Source organism: Neolamprologus brichardi, chromosome 5, assembly GCF_056152115.1.
Source record: "Neolamprologus brichardi isolate AB-2024 chromosome 5, ASM5615211v1, whole genome shotgun sequence".
Taxonomy (NCBI): Eukaryota; Metazoa; Chordata; class Actinopteri; order Cichliformes; family Cichlidae; genus Neolamprologus; species Neolamprologus brichardi.
The window spans coordinates 10,700,941-10,726,682 of record NC_142108.1 but is presented as its reverse complement, the minus strand read 5'-3'; the positions used below and the strand labels follow the sequence as shown (position 1 = coordinate 10,726,682).

Genomic DNA, 25,742 nt, shown 5'->3' with positions numbered 1-25,742 from the left:
GCAGACCTGATTGAATCTCACATACAAAACAACCAGTGGGCAGAAAATTTGTCAGTGAAAAAGCATGTTTTCCTTTTTTGGAATTCAAATGACTTTATGCTACTGAGCGTTTCAGCCGCTTCTCCTCTTTATATATGTGAAATAGAGAATAACCGTGTCACACTGGAAAGGCAACACGAATTTCTTGTTTTTTACCCTTTTATCTTTGAATGATTTTCATGTACGTGAACATGTGCCACAGCTGGATTGTGAAATCATAACACGGATCAGAGCAGCTAAAGACAAGAAACGAATTGCTTATCGGCCCATTTTATTACAAAGAGAAAAGCTCTTGCTGTGTACAAGCACATAGGTATATAAACTGTAGCTGCATTTGCGCTTTCAGTTTTTCTCACCTTATCAATTTTTGATCAAGTCTGCAACCGAATGTCCAGCCGCATTTCTGCCACTAAGAGGTTTAAAACAACAAGAAATATGTGTTAACCACAAAGAGACAAACAAAAACGTATTTATTCATCTTCTGCATGAAGACGGTCCAATCTAGTACTTTTATTTACTCTGCTCAAATCAGTGTTTACAGTTGATGCACATTAGCATGTGACAGAGTTTCAGGCATATTCAGCTGAGTAAACTACTGCTGGACAAAGTAAGCAGTGTGTCATCGTTTAATACGACACACACTTATTTGCTATCTTCCTCTAAGTGTTTTGGAAAAGGGGTCTAACTTCAGTACAAGGAGAGAAGATTTATTCTTGGGCCATGAAGGCATTTGCCCCAGTCCAAGAATGCTATATCTCATTGTGGAAATTAGACTTATGGGTCTTTCAAAGCTGTTTAAAACAATAAACATATAACCTGGCAACTGATTTAAATGAAATACATATTAAGCAGGACAAGAGCTATGGTTCCCCTGAAATCATGAAGTAACAAATCCAGAGAGACAGAGAATGAGAGAGATGGCGAGTGCAAGTATCATAGTAATTTGAACCTAAGTGATGGGACTGTGAATCTGGAGTCAGAGAAAACACATCTGTAATGAATCTGCCTTCACCCCGTTGCTTTCTCATACTGCCTTTTCCTGTTGCCCCTCCCATCCCCCCTCTCTCTCCATAAGCATTATCCAGCTGGATGCCGTCTCCATGGCAATTCTTATGGATCTTTTTGACAAGGTCACCTTCACTTGAGAGAAAAAGTCAATAAGAAAAGAAGGCAGACGCCATCTTTAGGAAACATAGAAAAGAATATATTTTATTAAATTTAAGTCTGTGACGAAAAAGAAGAAAATGAGGAGAGAGGAAGATGATGGGTTTCTTACTGGGGAAGAAAGATGTCAAAGGAGATGGAAGAAGATGGTGAAAAACAACAGAAGAGAAGAGAGGGAAGGGGGAAGGGCACATAAACAAATAGATTCGTTAGCAAATCTCAGACTGGAGAACTGTGCTTAGTCCACAAGGAATAAGGGAAAAAAGGGGGGAAGGGGGGAAAGGAGGGGAAAGCCACTCATGAGTTCACCCTTTCCTTACACACACATTCTTGGATAAAACTCCAGATTACCTGGGAGCAAATTACCAGATGCATGTGAAGATGCCAGCTGGCAGTTGGGATAACATGGTTTTTCTCATACGCACACATACTCCGTCATGTTTCACTGCACCTTGCCTCCATCCGCCAGGGCCATTCATCATGCTAAAGTTAACCCACTTTGACTCGACCTGGCCGTGGCCACAGCCTGTACCCCCTGCAGAGACTGCTGGAGGTTGCCATCGCCTAGGGACATCAATATTTCAGGCTCTCTCAGCACTCTCGCTCACACGGGCCACTCGCAGCCCAAGGGGAGGTGTTGATGGAGAGACAGAGGCAGGGAGAAGGTTAGAGCTGGAGACTCATAAAGAAAGGTAAATTACAGTGTGAGGGATGAGGCGGCAGAAGCCATGAGAGAGGTGAGAGGATATGATGCAAAAATTATAGTGTGCAACTTGAACAAATGAATAAGGATGCAAAAAAGAGGGGGATGGAAGAATCACTAGGGTGGGTGAATGACATTAGGTTGATAGACGAGGGAGCTGCTTAACACATATTGTTTCTGTTTTCTTTTTGGGTAGAAGCTGCTGCAAGAAATGAATGAAAGAGAGGAATACTGTAATGGGGATGATGGGAACAATTTCTGTATTTATGAACTGAAAATCCATTTGTCTGAGAATTAAGCGGTCAGTTATCTCTTGAAAATGAGGTAACCTACAGATAAAAGACAGATGAAGAGATTAAAAAACAGGATGAATCGAGAGGAGCTTCACCAGATACTAATGCATGCCCCATCTGACTGCGGATGACAGAAAGCCTCCTGCCCTCTCCTCCTCCTCACCCTCTCGTCCTTTTGTCTCTGTGTGAAAAAGCTGCAATAGCCAACTGTTGCTACGACTGCAGCTGTTGCCACAATGGTGGTCATTAGTTGGGTTGTTACCATAGCAAGGAGTCCCATGGGCAATCAGATGAGAGACACTCTTAGCTCAATGATGGCTGATACACTGAAGTTGTTTTTAGGTGTATTTTTCCAAGCAGTCATCATGGTGATTTATAGTTCTCTAGGCAATATGATGTTCTCATTGATCTAATACTGAGTGAATGTTTCCAATGACCAGTGATTTGACTGCACTGGTTAGGCTGGATAAGCCATTGTACATCACATGGCAGTATGCGATTGTGTAAAAAAAAAAAACGTTTGGGTACATTTCACAGTTCAATATCTTATAGAACCTGTATTCTGTATGACTTTCTCGATCTCTCAGATGCTTGAGGAGGAATTTTACCCTACTCTAGATTTTTGCCTCGTTTCATTTGCTGGCATTCATTTATGATGCTCACTTAAGGTGCCGACACAGCGTTTCAATCAGGTTGACATTTGGACTTTGATCCTAACCATAACCCTGGACAGCACCTTGATTCCTTTCTTTTTGAGAAGTTCTTTTGTAGATCATTGTCCTGTTACATGACCCAGTTTGGGCCAAGCATTAACAGTTGTACAGATCACATTTCCCTCTAGAGTACATAGGTATACAGAGAAGTTTGTGGTCGAGTTGAAGAGTGCAAGGTGCCCATCTCCTGTAGCTGCAAAACGAGACCAAATCTTCACCTCTCCACCACCTTACTTGACAGTCAGTTTGAAGTGTTTGTGCTGACATGTTTCTGTGCTAAACAGCTCCACTCTAGCCTCATCTGTCAGAAGCACATTGTTGCTGAAGTTTTGTGGTTTGTTCAGAGTCAACTTTGCGAGCCTAAGCCAGCTGCCATGTTCTTTTTAGAGAGAAGACTCTTTCTCCTGACAAGCCTTACAAGAAAGCTATACTTGTTCAGATATTTTCTAATTGTACTGTCATGAACTTTGACATGTTACATACTAGCTGAGGCCTGTAGAGTCTGAGATCTAACGGTTGGGTTTTTTCGAGTTTTATTGAGGCATTGCATGGTCTGACCTCAGAGTGAATTTGGTGGTAGATCCATTTCTGGAAAAACTGGGAGCAAATTAGCTGAAAAGCTCAAGGCTGCTTTGCTTATGATCAGTTAATCAAATGCATCTCATTAGCAGTAGCTGAGTGCTACTTATCCTCTTACGTCCAATGCAAGCAGTAATGATGTAGTTAGTTTTTCACAGGACAGCAGAGATCCTATGCATCCTCTGACTTGGTAAGTGGACTGATTATACTACTTTTCTGATTCTGGAGTACTCAAAGGGGTGACTTCAATCGTGAAACTGATTAAGCTGATCAGCTTTTCTGTCACGAGTCTGTCTCTCTTGTTTGTTTATCGCCCACTTCGCGCCAGAAAGAGGAAACCAGCAGCTGAACAACAGTAGCACGTTTAAGCTTGATAATCTGTTGTTAGAATTTATTTAATATTACTTTGTACACCAGGATCATTTTCTACGTAGCTGACGCTGGTAACTGTGCAGGGGCGGATCTAGCAGAGTTTAGCCAGGGGGGCCGATAGGGCATTAACAGGGAAAAGGGGGCACAAAGACATACTTTTCTTTCTTATTCTCATTTAAAATGTCGAGCTTTTAATAATTAATTATCTGAATCTTACACCCAAAGTTTTAATCTGATGTAAAATGTATAGAAGTCCATTACTGTATATAGTAACTGTTAAGTCTAATATACCCTAGTAAGCTATAGTACTTTTTCCTTTGGGAAAATACCATCTGTGCAGTCTGCAATTCTGTTGAAGAAAGATGTTGAATCTATTTAATTATTCTTGAAAAATAATTGATTTCTGTGCATTTTTTTCACACTGCATCAAATTAAAGTTGATTACGTCAATTAAGCATCATAAGGTGGGGGGTGGTTCCCTATTTTTTTTTTTTTTTGCTGGGAGTTTGCAGCCCTATTAGTTAGGTTGCTTACTCTTTAAAATACCAGAATAGGGAGGATAGACTAGGTTTAAGTGTATTAGATTGATCAGTATTGCTGAACTATGAAATATTGTGGGTGCAGTGTATTTTTTGCATACAGGTATAACAGAATAGCTTTAGCGTTTTATTATTTTTTTTTAAACTTGAGTTTGAACTTATACAAAATGCAGCAAGATATTAAAACAACAGTTTTGTTTATTAAAAAACACACTATATCGGATTCATATTGGTATCGGCCGATATCCAAATCTATGATATCGGTATAGGGCATAAAAAAGTGGTATCGTGCCATCTCTAATACAAATACAGGCCAGTGCGCCTCTGTCAGTGCGCCCCAGGGCAGCTGTGGCTACAATGTAGCTTGCCATCGCCAGTGTGTGAATGTGTGTGTGAATGGGTGAATGACTGAATGTAGTGTAAAGCGCTTTGGGGTCCTTAAGAACTAGAAAAGCGCTATACAAATGCAGGCCATTTACCATTTACCATTTACCATTTATACAACATGGCTCATTCATCCATATTCACCCATTATACTTAAATAGTTTCTATCTACCAGTCATACTCCGATGGATGCATCAGAAAAAAAAACTTGGGGTTAGTATCTTGCCCAAGGATATTTGGTATGCAGACTAGAGCAGCCAGGGATCAAACCACCAAGTTTCTGATCAGTAGATGGCTCTACCTATCCAGCCTAGCCATCCCTATCCCAACTCTCTATCCCCAACTTCTTCAAACAACTACATCAGAGTCATCTCCCATGCTAGTAATTCTGCTAGTCTTCTTAAGGGCACAGCAAAGCTTTGAAGTTGTAGTGAGTAGTGAGACAGAGAGCGATTGTACCGGTGGTCACCGAGTGAATGGTAAAAGTAAGTGGTGTTAATTTGAACAAGGCCGTGAAAATGAGGGACATATTTTTCTGATTGTTTCATGTGTTAAATTATAAAGCACAATGAAACACGCCCTCCTCTGCAAAACCCTGAGGCAAGGTGCGCGCATTGCAGAATTTTGTTTAATTGCTGTCTAACTGCAAGCTTGATCCATGTTTCGCTGCTCTGTGCGTGGGGACAGTGGTTGACTAGGTATTTCACTCAAAACCAGAAACTGCATCTTCAGGGGGACCCAAAAGAACAAATCCTGTTCACCAGGCTTGTTAACATCCATGGTCTCAGAACCGTAAATGCCTCTAAGAGTTTTCACAGTAATCACTGTATAAGATATTACAATCAAATTCATAGTGGTGGTTAGTTGGTGCTGTATCTTCTATTGTGTCTTGCCTTTTGTTATCTTACCATTTAAAAGGTTTTAAACATAATAAAGCAAAACTCTTACAACAGCATCAACATTTGTCAGCATTGATGGACTAGCTAACGAAAGTATGCCACAGCAAGGTTACTTATAGGGGACAAGAAGTAGAGCACGAAGTAGAGCAAGAAAGTAGCACTCACATAGCAAAGCAGCCTTTTGCAGTATTCTCTCAGGAGCGAGCTTCAGCAAGTGACATTTGATCACAATAGGCATAGCCAAACATTGCTGTTCAGAACAAAGGAAAAATATGAGAGCAAACTGAGCACTCTGCCCTGTAATTTAATGTAACCATGGAGCAAAGTGAGTGTGGTTGATTAAAAAAAATACTCTATGTTTTGCTTACATGACTAACAGATGTAATGATCACATAGTCACCTAGTGGAAAAATTAGCATCATAGTGATCTTATGTGTTTTCTATCTACAAATCCATAGATAGATATATAGATATACTATATACTGCAGACAGAAACTAATGAGACAGGAATATGATGTGATGTTTATGTATTTGAAAACAGAATTTTTGGCATCAATGTCTCAGTGGGGTATTCTCTGCTGGCATTACGCCTTTTGTTATGTGATAGTGACAATGAAAAGAGCAGGATTAAGGAGAGGAGGGGAGGGTGTTGATTGTTTATTTGCAAAGCAGCTCCTCCAGTCAGATCAAAGCAGGATTGTGAATGATCAACTCCCAGCATGCAAAAAATGATAAGAGAAAGAAAATCTGACATATGAAAAGCAATGTGTGTGCAGGGTTTATGAGAAAGCAATTAGACAGAGTGGCAAAACAAAAAGTTTTGTGGGTGAACAATAAGAGGCAGAAGAGATGAATGAGTGATCACAAAGACCAGGGGCTGATGAGCAGCAGACATGCTATGCGACCTGCAATGAAATGTTTAGATCTTGCTCAGAGACGCTGCCTCCAAGCCAAAAGTGTGTCACAGGGAAGCTGGGCTAATTCAGCAGGATAATGTTGCTTCAGTGAGTTTCTGCTGCATTCAGGCCTCCTGGTTAACACTTACTGTTACTGTTTGTGCAGTTCAAGCTGCGAGAAACCAGAACACCATGAACTACAATGAGGAGTTTAGCTTGTACACGGGCGAGCCAGCCCTGCAGCAAAACTCTGCTGTGAGGATCTGCACTCGTCACAAAACACTGCTCAGTCACTTGAAATTGTTTCCTCCTCATGTGACCCTAAGAGCTCCAGAAGCTGGCAGTGCACCATAATTCAAAATGCAAAAATCAAAGCCTTGTGCACTCTCCAAGATCAATGTTATATTGGCAGAATTAATGACCTCAATATATGCAGTAGTGTAAAGCCAATGTATTAGCCATCACATTATTGTTTCTTATTAATGCAGCTTTTGTTTTTCAACTTGAATGAACACTGCGGTACTGACCTCATTTATAATACGTTTGAGCAATGATCAGTCGTTTCCCAAAATCAACACAATATATCAGCATACAACTAACTATATTATATACTAGAGGCTGGAATGATGTGTAATCTAAATGCAAATCTGAATGAGATATTAGACATATTATGAGCACTCTGAGCTCTTGACATACATATTTCTTCGTGAAATCATATACATAGAAATAGAACGTCATATATACATGTTTACTCATGGTTTTATGCATCTGGCTTCAGCTGTTAGCTGTTTTCCAGGCAAAATTAACATAACATAGTCATCTTTAAGTGCATGTTGGTAGAAAAAGATTTAAAAAAAAAGATCTGGTGGTCAAAAACACTTCCCTCATGCAAGCCCACTGAGTGTGAAGGTTTTTTGGCCCTAGAAGATATGCTTCTCTGTCTTGTTTATGCTGTTTGTAATATTACTATGGTAAAAAGGTTAATTACAGTTTCATGAATGCTACAGACACGTTGATTATGGCTTGAAGGCTGTCAGTTATGCTTCAGGAAAAAATGTGGAGTTGGAAGTATTTGACATTTCTATGTGGGGTGTGTGTGTGTGGGGGGGGGGGGGGGGGGGGTGAACTCATTCACTCATGCAAATTTTGTCACAGGGAACTTACTGTGGCACATTAACACACATGAAATGCACAAATGACCCGTGGCTAATGAAAGATGAACCCAAGGGAACAGACTTAATTTATGCTTGAAGTAGTTCAGGGTTAGGCCTGAGGTGTTGGCCTTAAAGTTACTGATCAGCCCTACCTCTGTGGCTCATCACGGCCACATGATGTGGGGGCAAATAAAATAAACAATGTGCATCTAAGGAGCCGTGTCGTTAAATGTACTTACTTAAATGTAAGAACAAGAAAAAAAGAAAAAACCTTTGCAGGTGAGCAACATAATCTTCACATTTTTTACATCTCACAAAGCCAGTGTAAGGGTTTATTTTTGAAATACTAAGAAGTTAAACTTTCAGCAGTAAATACTTGATTAGAAATTCAAGTAATATGAGTTGAAGTCAAGCTTACCTTGAACCGCTATTTTTCAGTCATTCAGTCATTAAACGGTGGCTGTGCTTATGTAATAGAGAAACTGCTAAATTTAACAGCTTAATACATTACTTGGCCTCCACCAACAACACACAACAAATCATTTAACGAATATCAAATAAACACGATATGTACTTTTCATTGTCTCAGTAGCAGATGATTAATTCCACCGTGAACTGTTGAAACTGCATATACCACTGTCTTGGTTCTGTTATTTTTCCAATACCTGCTGGGTTATATTCATATTCAAAACAAGAACTATCAGAAATTCCTTATAATCCAGTTATTGCAGCAAAAAAATGAAACAAAAATTAAACGTATAAAACAACAGCAAAAATCAAAGTGTGACAACAAAAATACTGTGCTCTGATCCAGTGTTTCAGACTCTTGAGTCTCTAAATCAGGGAACGGTTTTCTAGCTTCCAGACTACTGTGCTCTGGGTGAATACAGTGTTAATTAGTCCCTTGGTAATAGTTGTAGTAATAGATGTAGTGCATAGATCACTCCAGACATTACCAAGAAGTTCATCAGCAGTTCTTTGGAGACCTCGACAATGTCACGTAGAATGACTTTCACATGCTGGTAATCAACGTGTAACGAATGCTGGTAATGGATTACTATAACCAGGGCTGCTGCATCATCTCAGATCTGGCTCATCAGATCTAAGATGAATGAATGAGAGAGAGTGGTCGCAAACTAATCCACTAACTCACAAGATGGTTTTATGACAAGCTGTCTCTCCAATTCATCGTCTTCATCGGAAAGGTGGTTTACGCTAGTTGAGACCCAGACGATTCTGCAAATTTTCATAATGTTTTTATGTCTTTAAGCAGCTTTTGGTGTGTAGTAGTTATGTTACAACATGTAGGACAAAAAATTAAGTTCACAGTGTGGTTCATAATATCAAGAGTATGTTAGGAGAAGGTCAGGAGAGAGATATACCATCTGCAGCCGTCTCTAGAACATGATGGAGGCTGTGTCATGTTTGATGCTGGGTTTCAGCCAGTGGTGTTGGGGATCGTGTCAAAATTGATGGAATTATAAACACAGAAAAGTGCCTTCAGATTTTGACTGAGATCCACCATAAAATACTAGAAGGCAACTAATTGTAAACACCTTTGTGCCGATGATCCTAAACACACTGCCAATGCAGTAAAAGTATTGCAAGATAGAAAAACACAGAATGGAAAATTATAAGTCATGCACTGGACTCCCTTGAGCCCGGACCTCAGCATCATTAAAGCAGTGTGGTATCGTGTTAGGTCCAAAGGAGAGCTCTTTAATATCTTTTAAGAAACCAGGAGAATTATTCCTGAACGCTATTTAAAGAAATTACAAGAACGCTTGTCTAACAGTCTTCTGTAGTGATGAACTATAGCATCGCTGTAATTCTCCTTCTCCTTTCTTTTGTACAATCTTTATTCATTTTCTCTAGCATTTAGGCTGTATTGCATCAAAGTCATAGTCACTTACAGAACTGTGATTGTGCCAGCAGTCACATCCAGTGTCTGATTTTGAAGACCTTGCAGCTGTTTTAGCAAGAACAGTAACTTAATGCCTGGATGTAATGAGGTCTGAGATCTGCTCTACAGTGTAGCAGACCCAGCTGAAACACTTCAGTCCTCCTCAGAAAATGATCAGTTATATATTCCACTTTGTCACTCGAAACAGTCATCTGTTTTGCACAACACCAGGCTGATATAGATGTAGTCTGTGATTTTATTTTATTTTTACAGTTTTCCTTCAGGTAATTTGGCAGATTTATTGCAGCAATTACAGTTCGCAGCTCTCAGGTTGCATTTCCTAAAGCAGACGGTCTGCAATAAAGCAACAAAGCATGAGTGAATGACTTCCTGTGTGAATGTCCCTAAAAAAGCCAGTCCACCAGATCAGGGAACACTCCGTCACTCCATTTTCACAAATTGTCACTGAACTCACACCAAATATTCCCCCTCGGGAATCAGAAAAGAGCTTACATCCACTGCTTCTTCCTGTATTTTATCTTTTCCTCGCTGGGCCACCACATATCCTTATTCCTCTTCCGTGACACTGCTGTTTCCTCTGTAAAATGTTTATCCGAGGAAGTCCCTCCATGTTCACAGTTGTTTCTTTATTGCACTCAAGCTCTCTAAATGCATTTGACAATACTTGAACTCGTGGCTCACAGCCGTGACAATTAGATGGACTGTGAAAATGTCAGAAACATTTTTGACTCTGCTTTGGTAGCAGATGCATACACATTATTACAATTATGCGTAGTTATTTGCCTAAATGTACGCAAATACTAACAAAGAGTGAGAAATTCTTTATTCTCTCCTGATGTGCTCAAGTAACAAACTGTTTTGAAAGATGTCTCGCATTTTTTGACAACTTCAACCTGTCTTTCAAAAGAAAAAAAGAAAAGTAAAGCTAGAGTGACACAGCAGTCTATATTTAGTGCCTTTTTAAAAAATATTTGGCTTTTAAATTTCTGTATGACTGTCGCAGCACAGAGTAAAGCTGAATTGTTTAAAGCATTTTCTGTTGCAGGAATTTAAAAAAAGAAAAAGAGCTTCTTGTAATTGATGTACATTGTCAAATTACTGCTTTATAATTTTAGTGAGCAATTTGGTGAAGGCATATTGCATAAGCAGAAAATATTTCTCCTGTTCTAGTTCCTTCAGATTTATTGCCTCCAGAAGCATTTTCCTAATCTAATCTTGTGGTTTTTAATTAAAATATTTTATCTCTTAAGATGTGATGTTTTCTTATCTTCAAAGACTTATTGAATTTCTAAATGAATGGAACACAATAAGCAATATTGAAGAGAATGAAAAACATGAAGAAAGGGCAATAATAATGCTCACTTCTGCAAGTCAAAGTTAAGCTGTCTAGCGAAAGTCTGACAGAGTCTTAGAGGACTTGGCTCGTAACTTCATTTTCATCATACTATAAATTAAAATGACACAGTTTGTTATAATCCCTGAAGTTGATGAGGCATCTTTATTTTTACAGGATTTCTTCCTCTATGAGCCAGCTCTTCACTGACCTCAAAAACAAGCTCTTTGACCGCCCCAGTGAGGTACAGTAGATCTACTTCTTTTTCCCTCCACCCCATCACCACTTTGATGTTCTGTCTTCATCTATTGCCTATTTTAGCATCTTATTGCCAGGAACAATATAAGTGCAGTACTAATGTGATGTTCGCTGGCTGGTTGCTGTTGTTGGATACATGAAAGCCGCTTAACCACCAGGAGAACTGGCTCATAAAGAGCTCCATAAAGACAGCACGCCTTGACCTTGCCTAGACTCATAGATCCTGAAGGCTGTGGGAGGCAGAACTTGTTGTCCTTTGCCGAGAATAATAAATCTCAGAGGGTGTGTGGTTGCTGAGGCTACAAACCGATCAGAATAGAAGTGTCAGAGTATTTGATTTTAAATCATTTGAATGTAACACGAGTACAGTAAGTATGCTAGTGTTGGATGAACATGAACAGACATGTTTTGTCATTTAGATGCTTGTACAGTGTTGCCCGCGAGCAGCAAGCATTGATGGAACGTAGCTGTGGTGCACAGCATCATGGCTACCCTCGCTCTTGCAGGGCTTCCCTGAGGTACAGCACTGACTGGACTGATGATTTCACACTGGATTAATTTCAGTCTGAGCACAAATCTCTTCTGCAGTGCTATCTATAGGAGAAAACTCCACCAAACAACCATGGGGAGGTACCTGAACGTCTTTATTCTGCTAGCAAAGGAAGAATTCGTGTATGATTAGATACATAGAGAGATTAAGAATGGTGCTGGATTTCATAGTCAGTTAAAATGTGAAAGAAAGCAGATAGATAATGTGTTTGTTTTTTTTTCTTTTGAAAGTGCCAACAGAGAATAAGAAAATGTGCTTGAATGCCCTGTGAATGTGTATTTTGCTAACTTTGCAGCGTCATTAAATGTAGCTCCTTAGTTTTTGTACTCAAAGACACAAATCAATACCCTTCCTGCAGTTCCTGCATTAGTGATTTCTTTTTTCTTTTGCTTCACTGAGTTGCAACACAAACACACACAACAGTGGCCCATTCATCGGGGCATGCTGAAACATCAAAGGTGACAAGTTTAAAAGCCTAACTCTTTTGCAGTCTTACAAACAAAAATACCTTTGATAAATGTTTGAACAAATACTGCCCCCTGTATTGTACTTACTGCATTGAATCAAAGTTGCCTAAGAAAAGTACACTGAAGGGAGGAATCATACAACTCCAATACCAGAAGAGTTGAGAAGCTGTGTAAAATCTAAACAAGACTGCAGTAATTTGTATATCTCCATTCATCCATCAATCCATTCATTCTGTTTGTCTAATTCAGTGTCGTGGGGGGGCTGAAGCCTATCTCAGCTGCCATAGGGCAAGAGTCTTAAATCTCACACGTTCATATTTTATTCACAATAGAAAATCAAATGTTTAAACTGAGAAAATGTTTAATTTGAAGATAAATGTTTGCTCATTTTGAATTTGATGAGAGCAACACATGCAAAGAGCAAAGTTGGGACAGGGCTATGTTTACCACAGTGTAGCATCTTCTCTGTATTTAACAAAAGTCGGCAAACATCTGGGAACTAAGGAGTTTAGTTGCTGGACATTTAGGAGAGAAATGTTGTCCTATTCAAGTCCGATATAGGATTCTAGCAGATTAACAGTCCGGGGTGTCATGGTCCTGGGTCGGTGACCCAGCGCTTTGAGTTTGTGATTATTATTTTCTAGTTTTTCTGATTTTGTATTGGTTGTTGGGGTTTGGTTGTAGTGTTTATTTTCCCTACCTGTGTCTCCCTCTGTGCTCTGTACAGGTCCCCGAGTTTTGGGTTGTAAAACAGTCTGTGTGTTTCCTGTTTTACTTTGTAGGTCTGTCTCGTTATGCCCATTATTCCCATCTGTGTCCCCTCCTGTGTGCCATTTCCTGATTACCTGGTGTGTGTATTTATAGTTGGTGTCTGCCTGTGCTTCTCGTCGGCTCGTCTGCGTTCTATGGTGTTCCGTTCCTGTCTCTGCGTCTCTCTGCCCCACACCCCTTTTGTATGTTCTCAGGTTTGTCATTTAGTTCTCCCTGTTTAGGTTTCTTCAGTTGTTTTCTCATGCTTCGTTGTCTGTTCTGCCACTGTCACCTGTAAATAAACCCTCACTCATATCATCAGTCGGCTGTCTGCATTTGGGTCCTCCTTTTCCTCCACACCACACGGCTCACCCCGCCAGCCGTGACAGTACGAGCCGACCAAACATGGACCCAGCAGCATCCGAAATTCTGTGCGAGCGGGTGAAGAGAGTCCAGTAGCCAGGAGTGAGCAGAGATTAATTGTTGTAGCCTGGCTTCTACAGCGTAGAGAAACGCTTCACTTCACACGCTTTTTCATTTTGTGATGGTCCAAATGTTTTTAGTTGACGAAAGGTGCTGCTTGCAAGCATGCCATGCTGTTGTAATAGATGCAGTATGCACTTAGCATTGTCTTGATGAAATGTGCAAGATCTTACCTGAAAAAACATCCTCTGGTTAGGAGCATATTGCTCTAAAACCTTTCAACACTAATGCTGTCAATTCCAAAGGCAGTAATTCTCCTCTGTACCATCAAAAATGCAGGCTTTTGGAGATCGCTGTTTGGTCGTGTTGGCGAACATAAGACAAAACTCAGACCAATAAAATGTCAGCATTTTTCCAACACACACTTTCTAATGATGCCCTCGCACATTTTAAACTAGAATGACTCACCTCACATTCTGAAATGGATTTAAAGCACATGAACAATGTGCGTTAACAGAGAGAAAAACAAGATATGCCTGTTATATTTGACTTTACAAAAATCAGCCTCTTCTTAGTTAACTGATGTGCTTTGTCTCAATAATTGACATAATTGCCCTGTTTTCATTAAAAACAGTAAAAGTAAAACATGTAAAGTGCCTCTCTACTCACTATTTAGTACCCTCTTAGGATTTGATCCAGTATTGCCATTTATTAATCACACAAACATTATACGCTGCACTTTTGTTTGCTGTTAATATTGTGTTAATCAACTGCTGTAAGAAGCACCATGATATATAATACTGCATTTCATATTAGTGCTAATTAGATACATAAAATCAGTAAATGCAATATTTTCTTTTGTCCATTATGTGAATTTAATTGGTGACAGTGAACAATCAAACAAACGCACATTTGGAATTCAAATGGTTATTGTCATAAATGCATATGTTAATTGTGTGGATGCTGTCTGCAAATGGTTACTGGACTTCCTGACCAACCGCCCCCAACATGTCCGGCTGGATAACCGCTGCTCATCTACAATTACAATGAACACCAGTGTACCACAAGGCTGTGTGATGAGCCCTTTCCTCTACTCCCTCTTCACCCACGACTGCAGACCTGCTGATGGTTCCAACACCATCATTAAGTTTGCAGATGACACCACGGTGATTGGCCTCATCAGTGACAACAATGAGGCCGCCTATAGGGAGGAGGTGGATCGTCTGGCTGAGTGGTGCGACAGAAACAACCTGCTGCTCAACACCGAGAAGACTAAGGAGCTCATCATGGACTACAGGAGGAATGCTGACCCACATCCACCCATCCACATTAAGGGGACGGCTGTGGAGTGTGTGAGCAGCTTCAAGTTCCTGGGAGTCCACATCTCCGAGGATCTCATCTGGACGACCAACTGCTCCAAGCTGGTCAAGAAGGCTCACCAGCGCCTCTTCTTTTTGAGGACTCTGAGGAAGAACCACCTGTCCTCAGACATCCTGGTGAACTTCTATCGCTGCACCATCGAGAGCATCCTGACCAACTGTATAACAGTCTGGTACGGGAACTGCTCTGCCTCGGACCGGAAGGCGTTGCAGAGGGTCGTGAAAACTGCCCAGCGCATCGCCGGAGCACCACTTCCTGCCATAAAGGACATCTACAGGAAGCGGTGTCTGAAAAGGGCTGGGAAAATCATCAAAGACCCCAGTCACCCATCACATGGAGTCTTTACCCTCCTGCCCTCTGGGAGGCGCTACAGGAGCCTCCGGACTAAGACCACCAGGTACCGGAACAGCTTCTTCCCCACAGCTGTCAGACTCCTGAACTCTGCCTCCTGGCATCTGACCCACGTTAAACTCATGGACTGAACATACACACACCCACAACCACCTACACACACAATGGACAACTGTACCCTCATACACACAATAATAACATGGACTGAACCACCACTCACAACCACTAGCACTTTATATAGCCTCTGTAGAAATTATCCACATATCTCACTTATCTTAACTGCACTACTGTATAGTTCTGTGTAAATAATCATTCTGTACATACGATAATTTTTAATCCTACAACTGTTTATAACTTGCATAGTTCACATTTCTGTATAACTGTATATCTCAGATTTCTGTATAGTTTTTTATTTCATATTTATATCCTGTTCATAGCCTGTACATAGCTTGTACTCACTACAGCCTGTACATACTTATAGTTATAGAATATTCATAACATACTTCATACCGTGTACATTATAACATACCATAATAGACCCATTTCTGTAATATACTTACATATCTATATTATTGCTAATATATATTGTAATATATCTATATCATGGCTAAAGCACTTCTGGATGGATGCAAACTGCATTTCGTTGCCCTGTACCTGTGCATGTGCAATGACAATAAAGTTGAATTCTATTCTATCCTATTCTCTTCTATTCTATAACGTGAATGCATTTATTCAGGATTGTTTATGTAAAACTAAAAGGGCAGAGCTGTTTGCGATTATCCAGGAGAAGCAACTGTATGTAACTCCATCAAATATTTGCCCTGTTAAACTGAACTGAGTGCACAGTAAACATGCTCAGATTTTCTTTGTGTTCATTTTTCTCAGGGAAACACACTGTAGAGCATCCATGTTGAAATAGGGATTATGGCATGTTTAGTTGGTTTCTTCACATCTTGAAACTGCGCCTCACTGCATAAAAGACAGCCTGCTTTCAGCCTGCAATCAATTACTTTGATCACACTTGGTTTCATTTTCTGTTTTTATTAAGCGCTGTACTGATCTGTCAGAAGCAACTGACACGCTGACAACCTTTACAACTTTCTTATTCATGACAAAACAGACACTGTATTCTAATGTGTGGCCAGGAATATCTTCCGCCCGCTCTAAGATCTTCTAATATATTTCTTTTGTTGTTCTAAACTTAAACTAATTACACAGCATTGTAGATAATGGTGGAGAAAATTATGTGCCTCTCAGCTGTATACAGGGGCCATAAGCCAAGGCTGCAGTCCTGCAGGAGATTTTGTGTCTCATGAGAACACTTTGTTTCATTAATTTGCATAGAGGCAATGGATTGGCTTTAATGGAGTTGCAGTACATCGCCTCACACAAGGTGATTTCATACAACTTGTTTTTAGAATGCTGAATCTACTTTGGCCAAACGAACAGAAGTATTGCTGGCACGATAAAAGGCACAGCTTCGCTTGTTTTAATAATCACTGGGAACTATCCCTGTACAGTGAGTCATTAGATGTTTGCATCATTTTTTTATTATAAAATTTACATTAATATAATAGATTTTGTCTCCGCGTGTGTGTGTGTATGTGTGTGTTGAGAGAGAGAGTGCTGTGTGCACTGTGTCCAGTTTGTGTAGGCATGTGTTGTGTTGCATTAACATGGTTTAATCCTCACCATGGCTTATTGGATACAAATCCTTCCCAAAGCTTTTAAAGCTTCTGCCTTTTCATTTCTGTCTCTCTGCCTCTCTCCCTCCCTCTCAGTGTCTTCTTTCTTATTTTTAACTTTTTTTCCCAAAATCAACCTATGTGGGGGTTTGAATAGATTTTTTTTTTTTTGACACAATGTTAATAAACCACTCCTGATGATTAGCTGACCTGCCATTGCCTGCATGCAGTATTGTCAAACCTAAGCGGTCATGATACAATTAATGAAAGTACATACACGTTGTAAACTTCAGTCTGTCTCTTTCCCTTTCGCTAATGTCTCAGTAAAAACACGCCTTTGGTGAAAAATGTCTGGGCAGCACAGAGACTCTCTCTTACTCTGGACTACTTGTTTGACGACTTCTGCACGAATCACTAGCTTGTGCCTATCCCTGATTACCCTTTCGCTAGATATAGTTGTGACTGTTTCACTGTTTGCCATCATGAACCACCACCAGCTTTTATATCTCACAGACAGCTCTGCCTAAAAATGGAAATCACCAAAAATAGAAATACGTTTAATAGCAATGGTTTTATTCTGCTATTCTTTTTACTCATTATTCTCATTTGGTTATTTTGTGAGATGAGAAATTAATATCTGGGTAAATGTGCCTATTATTAACCCATGAGTTCTATTTTAATAACCTCACTTCCAATTAACGGTTCCCTTAAAAACCTCTATGATATGAATGATGTAACCTAATTACTGTGACAGTGATGGATGCTTCAGTTTCTCACGTGTGATCTCATTTCAGTTAACATTTGAAGAAAAAAAGTATATTTAAATAGACATGCCGAGCCTCTATTAATATTGTTTTAATATATTAAAGAAACAATTACTATTGTTAGCATGTAACTGAGAAAAGGTCTCTGAAATGTCCAGATGATTACTATGAAGACCTAATGTAGGGCAACTGTGTATCTACAGATTATTAAACAATACTTAATGCAAATAATAGGTTTATAGTATAAGTTATTAATAGGTTTTAATCACTGTGGTGTGAACTGAAACATTCATTTCAGGTGCATCACCTGATCCTGTAACTTACATCAGATCCTTTGTACTCTTACATCCTCATTCTATATGGAATTAATATCAAAGTCCCAGATAAAGTTCTCATCTCAAGGTAATTTTTTCACCCAAGTAATTTATTTATAAGCTCTGTCTTATCTGCCACACTTGGAGACTTTTGTAGATTATCCCACCGTATGGCTGCTCTGCCTGTTATTTTTATCACCACTGAGGAGTCATGGAAGACAGGTTATATTTTACATTGAAGTTTAAGCTTGGACTGTGTGTCACATCAAGGGCCTTCTTTTGCCTGAAAGATGACCGCAGCACTGTATCAATAAAGTAACAGAGCTGAGGTCATCTGTCCTTCTGTGATTCCCTGTGTGGGGTTTTTTTTCCCTCACATGCTTGTGTTGCCACTTTTGTCTTGATACCTGACTTAGTCTTTACCTTACCCCCACCCATGCATAATTCAACAGGGAGCTGTATTTCTGCCGCATGTAATGACAGCAAGTTGTCAAGGAAAGCTCTATGACTTAACATCTGAGAGCCAGTGACAGCAGGAGCCATAGCCTGTCATTTTCACTGACTCCTTCACCCATGTGAATGTCTCTCCATGATGTCTCACTCCTGAAAAATCTTATCCCTTCCCATTCTGCACTTTTATGGGGTGCTTTTTGCACTCAGTTTCTCTCCTCTTTCCTCTTTTTATTGTTCTCTCCATTTTGCAAAGCCATCTGGTCCCCTGTCCTGAGCTCATGTCTGTCTATAATATCCTTGCTCTCTGAATCCATTTGACAAGATTAATAGACTGAACCTCAGTGAGCTGCTCATTTGGTAGGGATCGCTGGATGAGGAGATGAGCAGACAAGGACGTTTTTTTCTCCCTTTTTCCCAATTTGATATCAAATAGTGTTCTGAGAGAAAAAAAACAACAACAACAAATCACTCTGATGTGAATTGAGGATGACAACATGATGCGTAAAATTTGACCCTGTTTATCACCTTTGTGTGAGACTAGGTCACAGACGCATTGAAACCACCCAGCTGGCAGCATCAGCTTCACTGCCCTGAACTATATTCTGATTAAAATGCTGCCAGGTGGAAACCCACTTGATAAGCTGACTGGTTTGACATCAGCTATATTTTATTATCTGGATAGAGCAGGATATGGGTCAATATTCTTGATTATTTTATTTCACCTTACATTGCTTTGCATTACAGTATTATTAGGATCAAATATTGTCTAAATCTACTAATATGATATCACTACACGATGACATGGCATTTCTGTACTGTGTATTAAACCACTGACATAAATGACATTGATCATCTAGGAAAAATTGGGTTATGGCATGATGTGTAGACCGTACCCGGTGAGTGAAAGTGAAGTTAAGACATGACAATGAAACCAGCTGGGAGAGGAAAAAACAGTCTCCTGAAATCTACTCTCCACCCCTCCAGCAAAGTCTTCTTTAGGCGTCCCAACAGCAAATTATTGACCTTCATCTCACCTCCTCTGTCACACCAACCCTCTGCATATCCTCCTTCAATACATCCACGAAGCAGTTGTTGTTAACCCAGGTCCTCATGGATCTAGTATGGAAACCAGATTTCTTATGACCTGCACGATTAATTTGGTGATGGATGCCCTTCCTGACATAACTCTTTATAAGAGTCACACATTTCGTTGCAACCAGATGCCCAACTCTTGCTGTATATAAAAGCAAGGTTGCTTGTTGTTGTTGTTGTTTAATCGCCGTCTCGATGCACCAAAGATGCTTTGAAGATTCTGACTGCGAGTGGTCGCAGACCTGGTCCTCATCTTCAAAGCAACAAGATGTGAAGTAATTCCGGTTGTGCCCCAGTCTCCAACCTCTGTTTTCCCTAGTCTGACCGTGGCATTTTACTTCTAAATCCAATCTAAAAGGCCCTTTGTGTACTATAGCGCCTGTGTACTGCCAAATAAAATGCCTCCAGTTTCTGGTGCTGTGCTTTGTGGGAGCAAGGCATTAGCATTCAACTCAAGTTCCCTTCTGACTTGAGTTGAATACAAAGATAACACACAGACTCTTTCACAATGTAGTGATCAGTATTCCTGCTATCAGTGACAATAACACTGCATGCGTGCATCACTCAATGAAAAGTGGAAGCTTTAGTTGTACAGCACGGTACAGGCCTGGTTTTTTATGTTTAATTTAATTTTTAGCTCAAATCACAGAAACTCTTATAGAGGTTTATACACACTACTGAATAAGCACCACTTATGAGGTGTTTGACTTGATGCTTGCTTGGCTGGCATTAATTAGGCTTTTATCTTTTTTTAAATATGCGGTGATAATAGACAAACACTGTGTCAGGCGTTGTGTGGAGGCGAGGAAGAAGGAACCCAAACGCAGGACTCACAGGTAGGTGAAGACTGGTGGATGTTTATTATAAGGAGCGGAGGAACAGAGGGTGAACGGACACTGACTGGCTGGAACACTGAATGGCTGACTGACTGAGAGAACACGGGGAGGACAACATCACACGAACATCATCAATGACACGACAAAGAACGAATAGAAACAGAAGACTTAAATACACAGACTGATGAGGATGATAATGAGAGACCGGTGAGTACACAGCTGAACATAATCTGGCTAACGGCACGAGACGAGCTAACACAGGAACAAACAGGAAGTGACGAAATAAACTGAACGTGAACAAAACGGAAAGCACTGGGTCACCGACCCAGGAACCCTGACAGTACCCCCCCCTCCAAAGGCCGGCACCCGACGGCCAAAAGAAAGAAAAACCAGAACAGGGCGGGCGGAGGGGGCCCAGGACGGAGGGACGGAGTCCAAAACAGAAACAGTTCAGGTGGGCGGCCGCGAGGAAGACGGCGGCGGCCGCTGAGCTGGTCCGGTGGGCGGCCGCTGAGCTGGTCCGGTGGGCGGCCGCTGAGCTGGTCCGGTGGGCGGCCGCTGAGCTGGTCCGGTGGGCGGCCGCTGAGCTGGTCCGGTGGGCGGCCGCGAGGAAGGCGGCGGCCGCTGAGCAGGACCGGTGGGCGGCCGCGAGGAAGGCGGCGGCCGCTGAGCAGGACCGGTGGGCGGCCGCGAGGAAGGCGGCGATGGCCGCTGAGCTGGTCCGGTGGGCGGCCGCGAGGAAGGCGGCGGCGGCGGCCGCTGAGCAGGTCCGGTGGGCGGCCGCGCCAGCGATGACGTCCAGAACGTGGCTGGGGCGACGGTGCGGCAGCCGCAGGACCAGGCGAAGCAGAGGCTGGCGACGAGGCTGAGGCCGGACCAGACGAAGCAGAAGCTGACGCTGAAGCTGAGGCTGAGTCTGGACCAGGTGACGGCACGGGAGCCGGGGGTGACGGAGCCACAGCTTTAGGGCCAGCGGGCGCGGAGGCCCCTGGCTGGCAAGCAGGAGGGCTCACAGCTGGCTCTGGGTGCTGTGGCTGCAGGTCCGGCGACTGGACTGACTGGACGGGAGGCGACTGGACTGACTGGACTACAGACTGGACTGACTGGAGGACGGGAGGCGACTGGACTACAGACTGGACTGACTGGAGGACGGGAGGAGACTGGACTACAGGGGACTGACTGGAGGACGGGAGGAGACTGGACTACAGGGGACTGACTGGAGGACGGGAGGAGACTGGACTACAGGGGACTGACTGGAGGACGGGAGGAGACTGGACTACAGGGGACTGACTGGAGGACGGGAGGAGACTGGACTACAGGGGACTGACTGGAGGACGGGAGGAGACTGGACTACAGGGGACTGACTGGAGGACGGGAGGAGACTGGACTACAGGGGACTGACTGGAGGACGGGAGGAGACTGGACTACAGGGGACTGGAGGACGGGAGGAGACTGGACTACAGGGGACTGGAGTGAAGGCTGAACAGCAGGTGAGTGAACTGACTGGAGTGGAGGCTGAAGAGCAGGTGAGTGAACTGACTGGAGTGGAGGCTGAGCTAATGACAGAGTTACCGAGGGGGATAAGATTGCGGCCTGGGCTAATAAGGCTGGTGCCTGAGCAGGGGAAACTTCAGCTAGCCTAACCAGGGACAGTGCGAGGGCGTGAAAGGTAGGATCAGGAGGTGGATGAAGAGGTGAAGTAGTAGGTGGGCCGGTTAGCTCTTCCAAGCCTCCAGGGAGGTCAGGCTGGGTTGAGGCTGCCCTCAGCCTGGGCGCTGGGACAGGCACGGGAGGTGGCTGGACACCAGTCACCCCCACCCGGGAAACAAGAGTGGATGTGGAGGTAGACTGCGTCGCAGCTGCCTTCCTCCTGGGAGCTGGCACCGGTGTGGGTGTAGGCCGGGCCCTAGACATCTGAGGAGGTGAAATGGCTGAAGAAGAAGGCCAAATCTGGGCTGCCGTGCTGGTGGGGAATGGCTGAGTGACGGGTGTGGAAATGGTGACCGGGTGTGTGCTACTGGCAGGTTTATCAGCGTTCGGTCTGTTTCTTCTGCCACCACGATTTACAGTCTTTGCGGGAGCACAGCAGAAAAACTCTTCCCAGTCGACATCCTCCAGGAGGGAAACTCCCCATGGATCGGTGGTGGATCTATTATGTGTTTTACGTGAATAATCAGATGATGGATGTGGAAAACAGTTAGTGGAACTCACCACCGGGAGTTGTTGAAAATAGTCCATATTATGGCGGCGTGTGCGCCGCTTTCTTCGGGAAGAGGAAGCGGCCGGGGTAAACAGCTGAGCCTCTGGCGCGGTAGCCTCCATTGAGTCGAGGTGGGAGGCGTAGCCGCGGTGCCGTGGCGAAGGTGGAGGTCCGGCGAATGAGGCGGCGGGTGTGCGAACGAGGAGCGGAGCGGCGAGAGAGGGAGCGGCCGAAACGCGGCACGAAACGTCCGCTCTCCGCGGCAAATGCTCCGAGGCAGGTGTGGCAGCAGGTGGGGGAACGCGGCGTCTCCGAGGCCCGCCCAGAGCCAGGCGAGTCCCCTCGAAGACGTGCTCTCGCTCCGCGAAGAGCCGCTGTTTTCCCCTGACCAACTCTGCCCAACGGGAAAGCGCTGCCACCTGCCGCTCGTTGAGGTCCGAGTCCGCTGGGTCCCAATCGTGTCTTCGTGGCACGGGTCGTGTCATTCTGTCAGGCGTTGTGTGGAGGCGAGGAAGAAGGAACCCAAACGCAGGACTCACAGGTAGGTGAAGACTGGTGGATGTTTATTATAAGGAGCGGAGGAACAGAGGGTGAACGGACACTGACTGGCTGGAACACTGAATGGCTGACTGACTGAGAGAACATGGGGAGGACAACATCACACGAACATCATCAATGACACGACAAAGAACGAATAGAAACAGAAGACTTAAATACACAGACTGATGAGGATGATAATGAGAGACCGGTGAGTACACAGCTGAACATAATCTGGCTAACGGCACGAGACGAGCTAACACAGGAACAAACAGGAAGTGACGAAATAAACTGAACGTGAACAAAACGGAAAGCACTGGGTCACCGACCCAGGAACCCTGACACACTGTGCTTTTGAGAGTCAACTATTCTAATATATTTGAGTGTCATACACAACTGATTTAAAATATTCCTGTGGGCTGTTTTTGTCCATCGTTATGCAGTCGTCCAGTCGTGGGCTTAGGATGAACACCATTTTCTCTTTGCTCTTTGGTTCTTTTATTCTCACCAGTGTGGTAAAATGCATACATTCTAACCAAAAGATTTATTGCATCACATTCACAATGAAAGTGTTTTTTATCCATTTTCTGAGGTGCCAGCTTTCAGTACATCCTGATGTAGTGGAAATAACACCAACTGAATGTCACTTTTGAACCTCTGGAAGTCCTGAAGCACTCCATTCAGTTGGTGCCATCAACGGTTCACTCCTGTTTTACTTTTGGTTCCTCCCTCTTCACCTTCCTTGTCTGCTTTCACAACAGGGCTCTTTTTCCATTGTTATTCTGAATTTTCTACTATCCCTGACTTTAACCTGGTGACAGGTACTAGTTGGTAACCTGTCACCAGGTTAAAGAAAAGCATTATCCTCTTCCTGTTTTTGGTTGCAGAAATCAAGCCTTCATTTTTCCAAGAGATTTTGCACCCAGAATTGCACAATGAGAGCTTATAGACAAACAATGTGTATGCTGATAGTGTGTTTGCTCTACAGCCACTTATTTAATCAACTATACTTTATAATAATAAGCAAAAGCAAAAACCAGCAATGTGATGATTCAATGATGGTGTCAACGGTAACAATGTTTTTGTGTGTTTACAAGTCCAATTATAGTTTCAACCTTTCAGACACCTTGTGTTCTTTTTCTCTGCACGTCTCTCAGCCTCTTTTCATCTCCTCCACACTCGTGCTTCATTTTTTCAACAATCCAGTTTATGTTGCTAATTAACAAGACTGGCCTCAATTAAAGCAGTAATTGGACCGTATGGAAAATTCAAAGTGAGAAACCTCACACTGATTCTTTGTTATTCTCCCCTGAAGATCTCTTATAGAGTGTAGCTTGTTTTAGCTGTGATTTATACAGGAGCAAGGGTGACATTTGTTTGCTGGGCTCTTTAATTGGACAGAGGATGCATTTTTATAAGTAACACAACTAATGTCAAAACAAGTTATTCTAATTTAATAAAGACAACCGGATGACTCCCAAACTGATATAACTTGCTGTTTTTAAAATATTTGGTCAGCACTAAAAGAGACGAGAGAAGATTCCAGATTTCTTGACTCATCAGGCCCCATCTAATCTTAAAGACCTCACAGTACCGTCTCATCCCGGTAGAGCGTTTCCCTCTGAGACTGCTGACTTACTTGTGCCTCTTAGGATATTTAAAAGTAGAATGGGAGGCAGAGCCTTCAGCTTTCAGGCCTGTCTTCTGTGGAACCAGCTCCCAGTTTGGATTAGGGAGCCGGATATCTCTACTTTTAAGATTAGGCTTAAAACTTTTCTTTTTGATAAAGCTTATAGTTTGGGCTGGATCAGGTGAACTGAACCTAGGATGCTGGGGGCTTCCCATGATGCACTGTTTCTTCTTCATTCACCTGCATTCAGATGGCTGCCCCTCCCTGAGCCTGATCCATTTTTATAAGCCTTGTTCTGCCAGAGGTTTCTTACTATAAAAGGGAGTACTGTATAAATAAAATTGAATCCAATCGCATAAACTAAATGAAATTATAATAATAATGATGATGATGCACTGCTGCTGGATAAAGCAGATACAGTATTTACTAGGTCACATCTGTGAACTTCTTTCCCCGGCAAAAGCCATCACTCCTTCCACTGTTACCTTTTTAAATCCTTTTTTGTGGATGTTGATTTAATTATCCAAATCAGTGGAGTGCAGTTAGCCATAGTATTTGTCTCTATATTTATCTCTACATTTACATATATCTTCAGCAGCAGATGTGCATCATTTCCCATTCTTTTGTTCTGTGTTGTATGTCACTGGAAACTCACTGTGTGGTTTTTGTAGTGACAAAGCTTTACTGCTCTGCTGGAGAGCAGCTCACTACAAAAACGTTTAACAGTAGGCTCCTCACCTCCACAGCCTTTCAGAGAGGCTTTTCTTCTTATTAACTATGAGAGATGGGCTATGCATGCAGTGGAGTTTGTTCTGTATAGTAATGGAGAGATGGAGACCGTGCAGTACATGTATCACTCTCATCCTGGAGAAGTGAACATAGGGACATCGTGGATATAGGCAACAATTAACAGTGTGGAGTGGTGAGCTTAAGATGTTTGCAGAAGGAGTGGTCATTAGAAAGCCATTGAGAATGTGAGATTAGGATGTTAGAAGTCAGATGGAGGAGGTGTTTTGGTATCCTAAAAAGCAGGAGTGTGAATATGCAAATACATGCGGTC

General features: G+C 42.4%; 1 protein-coding gene across 8 annotated transcripts in view; it reads left to right on the top strand.

Moving 5' to 3' along the window:
* The window catches only part of dlgap4b (discs, large (Drosophila) homolog-associated protein 4b), a 131,091-nt gene that overhangs the window by 18,802 nt on the left and 86,547 nt on the right, over window positions 1-25,742 (top strand). For all 8 annotated transcript variants that reach the window (XM_006784499.2, XM_006784496.2, XM_006784497.2 and 5 more), the window contains exon 2: window positions 11,170-11,236. The gene's annotated coding sequence lies outside the window, so the exon portion shown is untranslated. The remainder of the gene's footprint in view (window positions 1-11,169; window positions 11,237-25,742) is intronic.